General features: G+C 40.9%; 1 protein-coding gene and 1 long non-coding RNA gene across 3 annotated transcripts in view; one reads left to right on the top strand and one right to left on the bottom strand.

Moving 5' to 3' along the window:
• The window catches only part of ARHGAP18 (Rho GTPase activating protein 18), a 201,694-nt gene that overhangs the window by 29,939 nt on the left and 158,671 nt on the right, over positions 1-13,084 (top strand). The window lies entirely within an intron of this gene.
• LOC132660246 (uncharacterized) overlaps positions 1-13,084 on the bottom strand; it is a 52,113-nt gene that overhangs the window by 13,015 nt on the left and 26,014 nt on the right. Inside the window, exons 3-5 of the long non-coding RNA XR_009601637.1 lie at positions 12,931-13,033; positions 12,410-12,573; positions 9,940-10,029 (exon numbers count right to left, since the gene is read on the bottom strand). This is a non-coding gene — a long non-coding RNA (uncharacterized LOC132660246). The remainder of the gene's footprint in view (positions 1-9,939; positions 10,030-12,409; positions 12,574-12,930; positions 13,034-13,084) is intronic.

Genomic DNA, 13,084 nt, shown 5'->3' with positions numbered 1-13,084 from the left:
CTTGTTTACTTTTTTTTTTTTTTTTTTACCGTCAGTGTTCTTTTCAGTTTCAGCTCAGCACATTTTAAAATTACTGGTTTATTCAAGGAAATTGGTTAAAAAAGATTATAGGCATTATATTATTCCACTATGCCCCCCAACCCCCCAGAAAAGAAAGAAAAAGCCTTCTAAATATTTGTTTCCATTTGCTTTTTTAAATTGTGGCAAAATATACATCAGTTCAACCGCTTAGTCATGTCCAACTTTTTGCAACCCCATGGTCTGTAAAATTTATCATTTTAGTCATTTTTAAGTATACAATTCAGGGACATTAAGTCTGTTTGCTTTTTCACCTGGCAACAAATGGAGAAATCTGGAGTCATTCAGAAATACACTTTTAGTAAGAATTCTAACACCACAAATTTGTGGATAAAATAAGAAAATGGGTATCTTAATTTAATGGCTCTTCTCTTTTGGTTCATCTTCCTGTTGTTGTTGAGTCGCTCAGTAGCATCCCACTCTGTGTGACCCTGTGAACCGTAGCCCAACAGGCTCCTCTGACCATGGGATTTCTCAGGTAAGAATACTGGATAGGGGTGCCATTCCCTTCTCCAAGGGATCTTGCCCACCAAGGGACTGAACCCAGGTCTCCTGCATTGCAGGCAGTTTCTTTACCATTAAGCCACCTTATTCATTCATTTAATCATTATTTGTTAAGACTCCCATCTGCCAGTCTACCTTTGTAAAAGACCCAAAGGAAAAACCCTCTAGAGAGCTCACTTAGACCTGTGTGTAGGGAGCCACAGAAGAAGACAATTATAATATACTGAGGAAATGTCTAGAATGAAGAAGATTGGAATGTAAATGGAAGCCCTGGAGGCAGGTTTCCCCAAGTTTCTCCAGCAGAGCATGTTTTACTCAGTGTAAAGGAAAAGTAGGCACTGACCACGTAAAGGATAAGTAGGGAGGCCAAAGGACAGTGGGGTATTTATGCTGAGGAGACGGCATGTTCCAATGTGGAGCATGTGAGCCACCAGGTGTCTGTGGGGATGGCGGTGCGCTTGCTGTGGTGGCAGATAGGTGTGTCTGTGGAAGAACATAGAGGTGAGGTTATAGTGCTGATGGAGACCCTCCTGAAGGGCCCTGGTCAGCTATCTGCTGGTGTTTCCAAAGACTGGTCTTAGTTTCAGTTTTTCGTAGTTGTTCCTTGAGCAGAGAGTGGGAGGAAAGGGAAATGTTCAGTAAAAAACAAGGTTTTGTGTTTTCTGTGGTAGGACTTCTGAGAGAGTTACTTTACTGAGCAAATTCTTATTTTCCTAGGGTAAGAAATGGCATGGCCTGTTTCCTGCATTGAGTTGGCGATGCCATCCAACCACCTTATCCTCTGTTGTCCCCTTCTCCTTCTGCCTTCAATCTTTCCCAGCATCAAGGTCTTCTCAAATGAGTCAGGTCTTCTCATCAGGTGGTCAAAGTATTGGAGTTTCAGCTTCAACATCAGTCCCACCAATGAACACCCAGGACTGATCTCCTTTAGGATGGTTGGATCTCCTTGTAGTCCAAGGGACTCTCAAGAGTCTTCTCCAACACCACAGTTCAAAAGCATCAATTCTTCGGTGCTCAGCTATCTTCACAGTCCAACTCTCACATCCATACGTGACCACTGGAAAAACCATAACCTTAACTAGACGGACCTCTGTTGGCAAAGTAATGTCTCAGCTTTTTAATATGCTGTCTAGGTTGGTCATAGCTTTCCTTCCAAGGAGTAAGCGTCTTTTAATTTCATGGCTACAATCATCATCTGCAGTGATTTTGGAGCCCCCCAAAATAAAGTCAGCCACTGTTTCCACTGTTTCCCCATCTATTTCCCATGAAGTGATGGGACCAGATGCCATGATCTTAGTTTTCTGAATGTTGAGCTTTAAGCCAACTTTTTCACTCTCCTCTTTCACTTTCATCAAGAGTCTCTCTAGTTCTTCGCTTTCTGCCATAAGGGTGGTGTCATCTGTGTATTTGAGGTTATTGATATTTCTCCTGGCCACTTTGATTCCAGCTTGTGCTTCATGCAGCCCAGTGTGTCTCATGATGTACTCTGCATAGAAGTTAAATAAGCAGGGTGACAATATACAGCCTTGACGTACTCCTTTTCCTATTTGGAACCAGTCTGTTGTTCCATGTCCAGTTCTAACTGTTGCTTCCTGACCTGCATATAGGTTTCTCAAGAGGCAGGTCAAGTGGTCAGGTATTACCATCTCTTTCAGAATTTTCCACAGTTTATTTCCACACAGTCAAAGGCTTTGGCATAGTCAATAAAGCAGAAATAGATGTGTTTCTGGAACTCTCTTGCTTTTTCCATGGTCCAGTGGATGTTGACAATTTGATCTCTGGTTCCTCTGCCTTTTTAAAACCAGCTTGAACATCTAGAAGTTCATGGTTCACAAATTGCTGAAGCCTGGCTTGGAGAATTTAGAGCATTACTTTCCTAGCATGTGAGATGAGTGCAATTGTGCGGTAGTTTGAGCATTCTTTGGCATTGCCTTTCTTTGGGATTGGAATGAAAACTGACCTTTTCCAGTCCTGTGGCCACTGCTGAGTTTTCCAAATTTGCTGGCATATTGAGTGCAGCATTTTCATAGCGTCATCTTCCAGGTTTTGAAATAGCTCAACTGTAATTCCATCACCTCCACTAGCTTTGTTCATAGTTTCCTACATATACTGATAGAACAACTGACCTCTCCCCCACCCTTCAGTGGGAAATGTTGCTATAATCCATAGCAACCCATTAGAATACTTTGTTATTTAAACTGAATCTGTTTCCACCTCACTTTCTCTGTAAATCTATGGATCCTTTATGTGTAACCATTTCCAAAACTAGACTAAAATCAGGGACTGGTGCTGAAGCTGAAGCTTCAATACTTTGGCCATCTGATATGAAGAGCTGACTCATTGGAAAAACCGTGATGCTGGGAAAGATTGAGGGCAGGAGAAGAAGGTTGCAACTGAGGATGAAATGGTTGGATGACATCACTGACTCAGTAGACATGAGTTTGCGCAAACTCTGGGAGATAGTAAAGGACAGAGAAGGCTGGTGTGCTGCAGTTCATTGGGTCACAAAGAGTCGGACAAGACTCAATGAGTAACAAAATAAGGGATCCTCAAGGCTAAAGAGCCCCCCCCCACCATAAGACTTGGTTATATTTTTAAATGTGATTGAATATATTTTATAATTATTGCATAGATCCATATTCCTTTTATTTATTGAACCATCAATAAAACGTATCTCAGTTGAGTTTCTTGTTTTGTTCATTTTGTTTTTCGAATGAAAGATGAATTGATTAGAATGGAATATTTTCAATGTTAAAGGGATCCTGCAATTTCTGTTTAGAAACTCCTTGTTAAAATTGGACACAGCTCAATAATAGAACAAATAATTTATTTGGCCAATATAAAAAGAAAATATTCTCTGTGGTTGGATTATAGATAATTATTTTTGTGCTTATTGGAGTTTCTGTCTTCTACAATGAACACTTATTGCATGTGTATTAATAAAGACATCTGCTAAGTCACTTCAGTTGTGTCTGATGGAACTCGCCAGGTTCTTCTGTCCATGGGATTTCCCAGGCGAGAATACCTGGGTGGGTTGCCATTTCCTACTCCAGTGGATCTTCCTGTCTCAGGGATCAAACCCGTGTCTCTTAGTCCCCTGCATTGGCAAGCAGGTTCTTTACCACTAGCGCTACTACACATGAAACTAGGTAATAAAAACTGAAAGTCAACAAGTAGTGTTTCTGTCGGAGAAGGCGATGGCACCCCACTCCAGTACTCTTGCCCGGCAAATCCCATGGATGGAGGAGCCTGGTAGGCTGCAGTCCATGGGGTCGCTAGGAGTCAGACACGACTGAGCAACTTCACTTTCACTTTTCCCTTTCATGCATTGGAGAAGGAAATGGCAACCCACTCCAGTGTTCTTGCCTGGAGGATACCACGGACGGGGGAGCCTGGTGGGCTGCTGTCTATGGGGTCACACAGAGTTGGACATGACTGAAGTGACTTAGCAGCAGCAGCAGTGTTTCTGTAAGGTTGCCATTCAGATTGTGTCACTTAGCCATATATTTCACTCTAGTCAAAAGGAGATTGCAATTGCAGTGTTATTCACTTTGCTCTTTATCTCAGTGTTTCATTTACTGCTGTATCTTCAGTACATGGCAGTAGACTGTTAACTAAGTGCTGCTTTTTTTTCCTTTAACTTTTTGAGGCATAATTGGCCTATGGCAAAATGTGAACTTGTTAAGTTCACTGTTTGAATGTATACTCATGTATTCACCTGTGTACCCATCAATCTGGATTAAGATAAATTATATACCCATCATCCCAGAAAGTTCTTCTGTGCTCTTTTTAGATCCTGCTGCCATAGTCCCAATATTCTGACTTCTATTACCATACATTATTTTTGTCTGTTTAAAATGAAATACATGTATGCTTTTGTATCTGGCTGATTTTTTGTATGTGATTTTTTTCATAATGTGTTTCTTTTGAGATTCACCTGTGTTGGTTCATGTATCAAAAGCTAATTTTTCTTTTTTTTTTTAAACTGTTGATTATGGAAATACCACACTTTGTCCATTTTTCTGTAAATGGGCATTTGATGGTTTCCAGGTTTTGGCTGATATAAATAAAATGAAAGGTATCACCTAGGTTTAGATTATTCAAGACAGAGTAAGGTAATAAAAAGGAAATATCAGAGGCAAAACTTTTCTCATTCACTTTGCTGATTTCTCAAGGATGAATATAATTTTAGAGGATAAAGTTTTTCAGATACAAAGTGAATTATATAATCTCAACAAATTTTTTGAGAAATTATTTTCATATTGCATGAAAGTTTTATACAAGTTTATGTATAGTAATGTAGATAAGGCTAGTATACCAAACATCCATAATGTAAAAGGCATGATGAATACCATAAGAGAAATATATTCCATTAAGGATTTAGAGAAGGAAACAGTCATATTTCTTAACAAAAGGGTTATATCATTTACTAAGACAGTAAAGTTCGGTGAAAGTGCTTGGGGGAATAGCAAGATGATTATTAATTTGTTATGAAATAGAGTGAGAAAGGGACTTCCTTCATGGCCCAATGGTAAAGAATCTGCCTGCCAATGCAAGAAGTGTAGGTTGAATCCCTGGGTTGGAAGATTTCATGGAGGAAAAAATGGCAACCCACTCCAGTGTTCTTGCCTGCGAAATCCTATGGACACAGGAGCCTGGTGGGCTACAGTCCGTGGGGTCACAAAGAGTTGGACACAACTTAGTAACTAAACAGTAACAACAACAACAGAATGAGAAAGAGCAAAAGTAACAAGAAGGGGAGAAGAAAACATAAGTAAACAGGAGATAGTAAGTGAGTAAGGAAGTGAGAACAGCATCCTAGCACTTTCTCCTGAAGCAGAGGTTCTTAGTATATGGTCCAGAAATGTGAATACTTTAATGGGTGGAGTTTAGTGTGTTTTTGAACATGGGCAGAAAAAAGTGACAAACTTATTTTCATTAATGTCTCACTGAAATTGAATGATTCTTTTAATTAAGGATGTAGGCAATAAATTACAGTAGTCTTAGAACCTGTTACTTTGTCACCAATAGATATGGAAGATATTTTCATATTATATAACCATTGTTGAAAATACTTCAGAAATATCTTTGTGCTTATCGTTGCTTTTGAATTATGGAGATTGTAGGAACCATAATTAGATATTGCTATTGAATGTACTGGTAAAGAAACAATTGTTAAAACATCACAATTGTTTGTAACATTTTGATAACTATATTTTGAAGAGGTTGATTTCGTTTGTTATCCTGTTTATTTTATGTATATTTAAAAATGTTATCCTAATACAATGTCCAGAGATTTTATCAGACAAAGAGGTACAAGGGCACAAAGTTTAGGTCCTAGTCAGCCTTCCACTGTTGGGTATATACTCAATCGAAATGTGTTCACAAGTGAAACAGGAGACATACAAGAATACTTGTAGGCCTTATTTGTATGGATAAAAATTAAAAACAGCCCTAACTTTTATTTATAGTAGAGTGGATAATTTATGTTTCTCCATAAAATGGAACGCTACCTATCAATGAAAATGAATAAATTACACTTATCTGAAGAACGTGGATGAAACTTGTGAGCATAAATTATAAGGAAAGAATGCTAGGCAGTAGAGTATGTATTATGTGAATTTATATTCCCATAAAATTCAGAAATAAGGTAAAGCTGAGCCACGGTTTTAAGAATGTGTATTTAGGTGGCCATTCTACCCAAAAAAGCAATGAATTGTCATCATATAGATTCAAGAAGTAGGGATTGGTGATTGAGAAGGAAAAGGTGCAGGATTTCTGAGCGCTGGCAGCGTCCTGCTTCTTAACTGCTTACTTGAATGTTTGCCTTGTGATAAATCATGTGCATGCTAAGTAACTTCAGTCATGTCTGATTCTTTGTGACTGCATGAACTGTAGACTGCCAGGCTTCTCTGTCCGTGAGAGTCCTCAGGCAAGAATACTGGAGTGGGTTGCCATCTCCTTCTCCAGGGGATCTTCCTTACCCAGAGATCGAACCTGAGTCCCTTATGTCTCCTGCATTGGCAGGCGGGTTCCTTATCACTAGCACCACCTGTGCCATGCTCAGTCACTCAGTCATGTCTGACTCTTTGCGACCCTATGGATTGTAGCCCACCAGGCTCTTCTGTCCGAGGGGATTCTCCAGGCAAGAATACTGGAGTGGGTTGCCATCCCTTCCTCCAAGGGATCTTTCCAAACCAGGGATCAAACTGGGGCCTCATGCATTGCAGGCGGATTCTTTACCAGCTTTACCCAGGACCCTGGGAAGCCCTAAATCATAGAGGTATGGAGTTTTGTTTTGTATATTTTTCTTTGTGTGTGTTGTATTTGACTTGTCACAGGAACTGGAGTATTTAGTAGATATGATCAATTCATACTTTGTAAAGTCAACTGAAACTGTTTTACTGGCACATTTTTCGGGGCCAGTGACACAGAAATAGGAAGTTCTTAAAAGTTTGTCTGATTAACACAATATCTCCTGGGCAGGCCAGCATGACAAACTAGGCCAAAAGGCTTGTCAACAAAAACAAGGGGTGCTGAAGATGCATTAGGTTTGGTATGTCTCTTGCATGGAAAAGGACTAGCCAGCCTCCATGACCCCACAGGGTAAGGCTCTTGGCCTCCTGAATATCATTTGGATAGAAACTGCCATTTCCTATGCATCTGTCTGCACATGCTCTGTTCCAGCCTCTCTTCCCTCCCTCCTTTGATTCTTTAGATATGTTAATAGGATTATAAACTTGTCCCACTGGCAGGGTCCTGCTGTCTTGAGAGCTGATCTGCCCTTTTGGTTCATGTGGATCAGCAGACTGAAGACTGCTTGTTGCTGTCATTTTAAAAAGTCCTTTGAGGCACTTTTCTGTAATCTCCACAGACTAACAGCATGGGCGCATGGAGTTAAGATGTTGAAGGAATGCCCAATAAAGATAGATATCCAACAGGTAGCCAGAAAGGCAAGGCTAGCATATTAAAAATGGAGAGAAACTGAGACTAGAAATCAAGACTGCACATCATCTCTATAGATGTGATGATTTAGTTTTTAGAGTAGAATGGCTGCAACATGGGTTTTCTCTCAATGTCTATAACTTTGTAAAATCATAATCTTAGTTTTGTAGAAAAATAATTAAAATTGCCATCTAAAACTTGTTCTGACAATGTTACCATGAAAATTTTTGTTAGCTGCAGGTATTTCAAAACACTGTTCATTCAGTTCAGTTCAGTCACTCAGTCGTGTTTGACCCTTTGTGACCCCATGAATTGCAGCACGCCAGGCCTCCCTGTCCATCACCAACTCCCGGAGTCCACTCAAACTCACGTCCATCGAGTTGATGATGCCATCCAACTATCTCAGCCTCTGTCGTCCCCTTCTCCTCCTGCCCCCAATCCCTCCCAGCATCAGAGTCTTTTCCAATGAGTCAACTCTTCGCATGTGGTGGCCAAAATATTGGAGTTTCGTCTTCAGCATCAGTCCTTCCAAAGAACACCCAGGCCTGATCTCCTTTAGAATGGACTGGTTGGATCTCCTTGTAGTCCAAGGGACTCTCGAGGGTCTTCTCCAACACCACAGTTGAAAAGCATCAATTCCTCGGTGCTCAGCTTTCTTCACAGCCCAACTCTCACATCCATACGTGACCACTGTTCATTAGCACTGTCAAATTGTAGTCTAAACCATTTCACATCACTAAAATTATGTTAGTGTTTAGAGGACTCAGAATTTGACTAGTTTTCTTTTGAAAGACACTGCCCTGAATAGCAACCCACTCCAGTGTTCTTGCCTGCAGAATCCCAGGGGCGGTGGAGCCTGGTGGGCTGCCATCTATGGGGTCGCACAGAGTCGGACACAACTGAAGCAACTTAGCAGCAGCAGCAGCAGCCCTGAATATAGGTGGGAAAATAACGAAAGGTACACAGTATAATTTTAGAATTTGATTATAAAAGTTAAATTCTGAGTCTACTTTTGGCCCTATTCCACCATTAGGATTATATCAAAATACTGCTAAAATGTATATGTATTCAACATTGAATGAGTGAGTTTGAGATCTATATTTTCATTCATATATTCTTTTCCTCTGCAAATCTCCATTTTAGTCTTGAGCAATGCCAGAAAAATTCATGTATTATAGACCATAATTTTGAGATCTATATTTTCATTCACATATTCTCTTTTTCTTCAAATCTCCATCTTATTCTTGAGCAGTGCCAAAATAATCCATGTATTATAGACAATCAGTCTCTGAGTAATCACATTCATTCTAGTTCTGTCATCTGCTGCTGCTGCTGCTAAGTCACTTCAGTCATGTCTGTCTCTCGGCGACCCCATAGACGGCAGCCCACCAGGCTCCCCCGTTCCTGGGATTCTCCAGGCAAGAACACTGGAGTGGTTGCCATTTCCTTCTCCAATGCATGAAAGTGAAAAGTGAAAGTGAAGTCGCTCAGTCGTGTCCGATTCTTAGCGACCCCATGGACTGCAGGCTACCAGGCTCCTCCATCCATGGGATTTGCCAGGCAAGAGTACTGGAGTGGGGTGCCATTGCCTTCTCCGAGTTCTGTCATCTACAGCAATGCAAAATTCATTCTCTGTTAAATAAACTTTCAAATATTTGAAATTCTGTAGTTTGAGCTATCAGCATATTTAGTGGTCCTCCCAACTCTTTTTGTACGTGACCGAAGAATGATGCACTCAGATGACATTTTACCTAAAGTCATATTCCCAGGTGGTGGCAGCAGTTGGTATCAGAACCCTAGCCTGTACAGTAGAGGCTGCGCTGCTTGCTGTCTCTTAAGTGGGGGCCATTGGAGCAGATTGAGTAAGATCTTAGGCTTTGGATGCAAGGCAGACCTTCAGAATGGTTTTACCTACCCCATTTGTCAACTAATGATCTTTGGGGAGTATTTCCAATCTTTGTTTCTTAGTCTATAAAAGGTATTACTTACCTTGTATGGTGGTGGGTAAAGATTAAGTGAGATAATGCACATAAATTATTTAGCACAATGCCTGGTGTATAATACAGATTCAGTACATGCCATTATCATTTTTTAGTTTTATTGGGATGAAATTGACATATAGCATTGTGTAAACTTAAGGTTACAGCATAATAACTGCTATTATTATTTCTGAATGTTTTTGTGCTTCTGAGGACAAGCATCCTTATTTCCTTCTATTTTTTTCTCATATGATATATTTTCAGAGTTTCATACCATCCTGAATCTCTCTAGATGCACATTTTTCTTGAAATGTGCTATTAGAGCTTAAAACAAATAGTTTATTTAGCTCAGGGACACAGCATGATGTATCTATCTTTTAAGCTACTAGCAATGATTATAAAGTATTTTAGGACAATGAAAATTATAACTCACTTGTAAAATTCTCTGTGGATTCACCTACATTTCACAGTGTATGCTTTTCCTTTCTCCACTTACATTTTTCTTTTTCTTCTTTTCAAAGCCCTCATAAAGGAAAACAGACACATCATTCTATGGTTAAAAAAAAAAAAAGCATTGAGCTATATAGGCATTAATGTCCTGATAAATGGCATTAAAAGAATCAAAGAAAAATTCTGTCAAATTTTTAGATCTACTCATGGGTGACTATTAGTCATGATTTTGTGTCTTTCTCATTCTAGATAGGCTGATTTCCAGGTCTGTTTATCTCATTACTCACACATAACTTAGTGTCAATATTTTGTTTGATTTGTGGTAAATAGTAGTTGTATCTTCCAATTATAGCTGTTTTAGATGAATGTGAGATGTGGTAATAATAATGGTGATTCCTCCAAAAACTTCTAGGTAAAACTTCATCTGAGGATAATGATTTTGTGTCGGTGTTAATTCCACAGGGTGTACAGAGTGGATTCTAATTGTCATTTCTTTCCAATTGGCTACAGAATGTAAAAGTGCCCTTTGAATTTGCCTCAGAAACTGATGATCATTCTAACCTGATGAACCGTGTGCCTCCTATAGGTGGAAGTTCACATGGCTCCTCAGGGTATAGGGGCTGAGATGTCGAGTTAGTCACTCTCCTCGCCTGCGGAACTGGTGTTTTGTGCCAGGCCTCTTTTGGAAACTGAGCATCCAAGGTGAAAAAGGAGGTGGTTCACAGGTGGATGGGTCTGGAAGTAACTCAGAGCCTCCGAGCAGCCTCACTTGGAACAAGCCTACTCTGTAGTTATCTCTGCTAAAGGTTCTGTTCCCAGTAACCTGAACTTCCACTTCCTTAAGTTATATAGATGGAATTTTTCATGCTTGTTGTATCATTTTTTGTTATTTTCAGAAGCAACATGATGGTGGTAGTTGAGAACTGTACTAATGGTTAGAGGACAGGTTCCACTTCTGGCTACTTGACTGTGCAACAGCTGATAAGTTACCTGACCTTTCTGTTCCTCTACTTTGACACCAGGGCACTCATACTTCTCTTGTTCAGTCACTCAGTCATGTCTGACTCTTTGCAACCCGGTGGACTGTAGCCTGTGAGGCTTCCCTGGCCTTTACTATCTCCTAGAGTTTGCCCATAATCATGTCCATTGAGTCAGTGATGCTTCCTCTCTTACAGGCTGTATAGCCTGGTCTTTCTGCATCTGAGCTGTGGAGCCAAGTCTGTGGATTTGAACACCACCAGTTCAGTCACTTATGAGATCAGTGTGGTTTTAGGCAAATTGTTTACCCTTGTGTGATGGAAAACAGGGTGATTTAGAGATCCTAGTTAGCTCATACCATTCTATGAAGATTAAGCACTTTACATATATTAACTAACTTAGAACAGTGTCTGGTACACAGTTATAACTCAAACACCAGCCATTGTTCTTTTCAATGGTAGTGCCTCTTAGAGACCAGAGAAAGGGGCTCTGAGTGTTGAAGCTTGCTTTTATGTTGGTGTCTGGCCAACTAGATTGTGAGCTTCTTGATACCAGGATCTGGGCTGTGTCTGTGCCCCCTGGGCATGCAGTACACCATGAGGAGATGGTGTGCTGGTGAGTGTTTCCTAAAGGACTGAAATTCGGTTGTGCTGGATCTTTGTTGCTGCGAGTGGGCTTTCTCTAGTTGCTGTGAGCAGGGGCTACTCTTCCTTGTGGTGCATAGGCCTCTCATGTTGGCTCCTCTTGTTGCAGAGCAGGGACCCCAGGGAGCATGGGCTTCAGTAGCTGTGGCTCTAGAGCACAGGCTCAGTAGTTGTGGCGTACAGGCTTAGTTGTTCTGTGGCATGTGGGATCTTCCACGATCAGGGACTGAACCCATGTCTCCTACATTGGCAGGTGGATTCTTTGCCACTGAGCCACCAGAGAGGCCCTGACATTTTACTGTAAAATGCATTATTTTTTCTGATCACCTGAAATTGCTTTTATTGATGACTCTTGCAGTATTCTCATTCTTGCTAATCATTGGTGCCCTTCCTGCCAAATTTATGAAGTATTTATGTGACTTGTCTCTGCTTAACTTATGAACTGTCATGAAAGCTTTATGACTCCCCGTGGTGAGTTGTAGCTCTGTTCCTAAGCCTCTTCTCTGCAGGGTAAGATTACTTGGAAAGTACTTCCCTGGTAGAACAGTCGGTAAGACTCTACCTGCAAATGCAGGGGACAGGGGTAATCCCTGGTCAGGGAAGGTTCCACATGCTGCAGAGCAACTAAGCCTGTGCACCACAACCACTGAGCTTGTGCTCTGCGATGAGAGAGGCTGCCACAATGAGAAGCCTGGGCACCACGATGAAGAGTAGCCCCCACTTGCCGCAATTAGAGAAAGCCCGTGTGCAGCAGTGGAGACCCAGAGTAACCAAAAATAAATCAATAAAGATTGAGAGCTTCCCAGATGGTGTTAACGGGAAAGAACCCACCTGCCAATGCAGGAGACATGAGAGAGCTTGATTCCTGTGTCGGGAAGATCCCCTGGAGAAGGAAATGGCAACCCACTCCAGTATTCTTGTCTGAAGAATCCCATAATGGAGCCTGGCAGGCTACATTCCATGGGGTCACAAAGAGTTGGATACACTGAGAGCAACTGAGCAGCAACAGGAAGATGAAACAAAACAGGAGAGCCGTTAAATTAAAATACCTATTTTCTTATTTTAACGAGTCGGACATTACTGAAGCAACTTAGCACAAATAAAGATTATTCAGACACGGTTGAGAAGAATCATGGCTAATGAAAAGAATGTACATTGCTGAAGAAAAGCTGATATCTGGGTGAGCACTGGCTTTGAATTCACGGCTGCTTTTTGGTTGTGGAGCCTGAAGCCACTTAAAATGGTGTTATTCATACTTAGGCCAGTCAGTCATTTGGAGCTGATTACATGTAATAGTGTATCTGAAGACCCAACACAGTACCTGGAAAACAACAGGGACATTACATACTCACTCTCTTCTGGTTTAGGAGATAATCTGATCTCACCCAAACTTGCTTTACTCATAATAGAGAATTCATTTGTTTCCATTTGTCCTGGGGTCCCAGGCTGCCTTTGCTGCAGAGAGAAGATTTTTGTCTTTTTAGCCAGCAGGTGGCAACCAAATTA

This window comes from Ovis aries, chromosome 8 (genome assembly GCF_016772045.2).
Source record: "Ovis aries strain OAR_USU_Benz2616 breed Rambouillet chromosome 8, ARS-UI_Ramb_v3.0, whole genome shotgun sequence".
Lineage (NCBI taxonomy): Eukaryota > Metazoa > Chordata > Mammalia > Artiodactyla > Bovidae > Ovis > Ovis aries.
The sequence above is the reverse complement of the archived record's forward strand: the minus strand, read 5'-3'. Positions and strand labels throughout refer to the sequence as shown.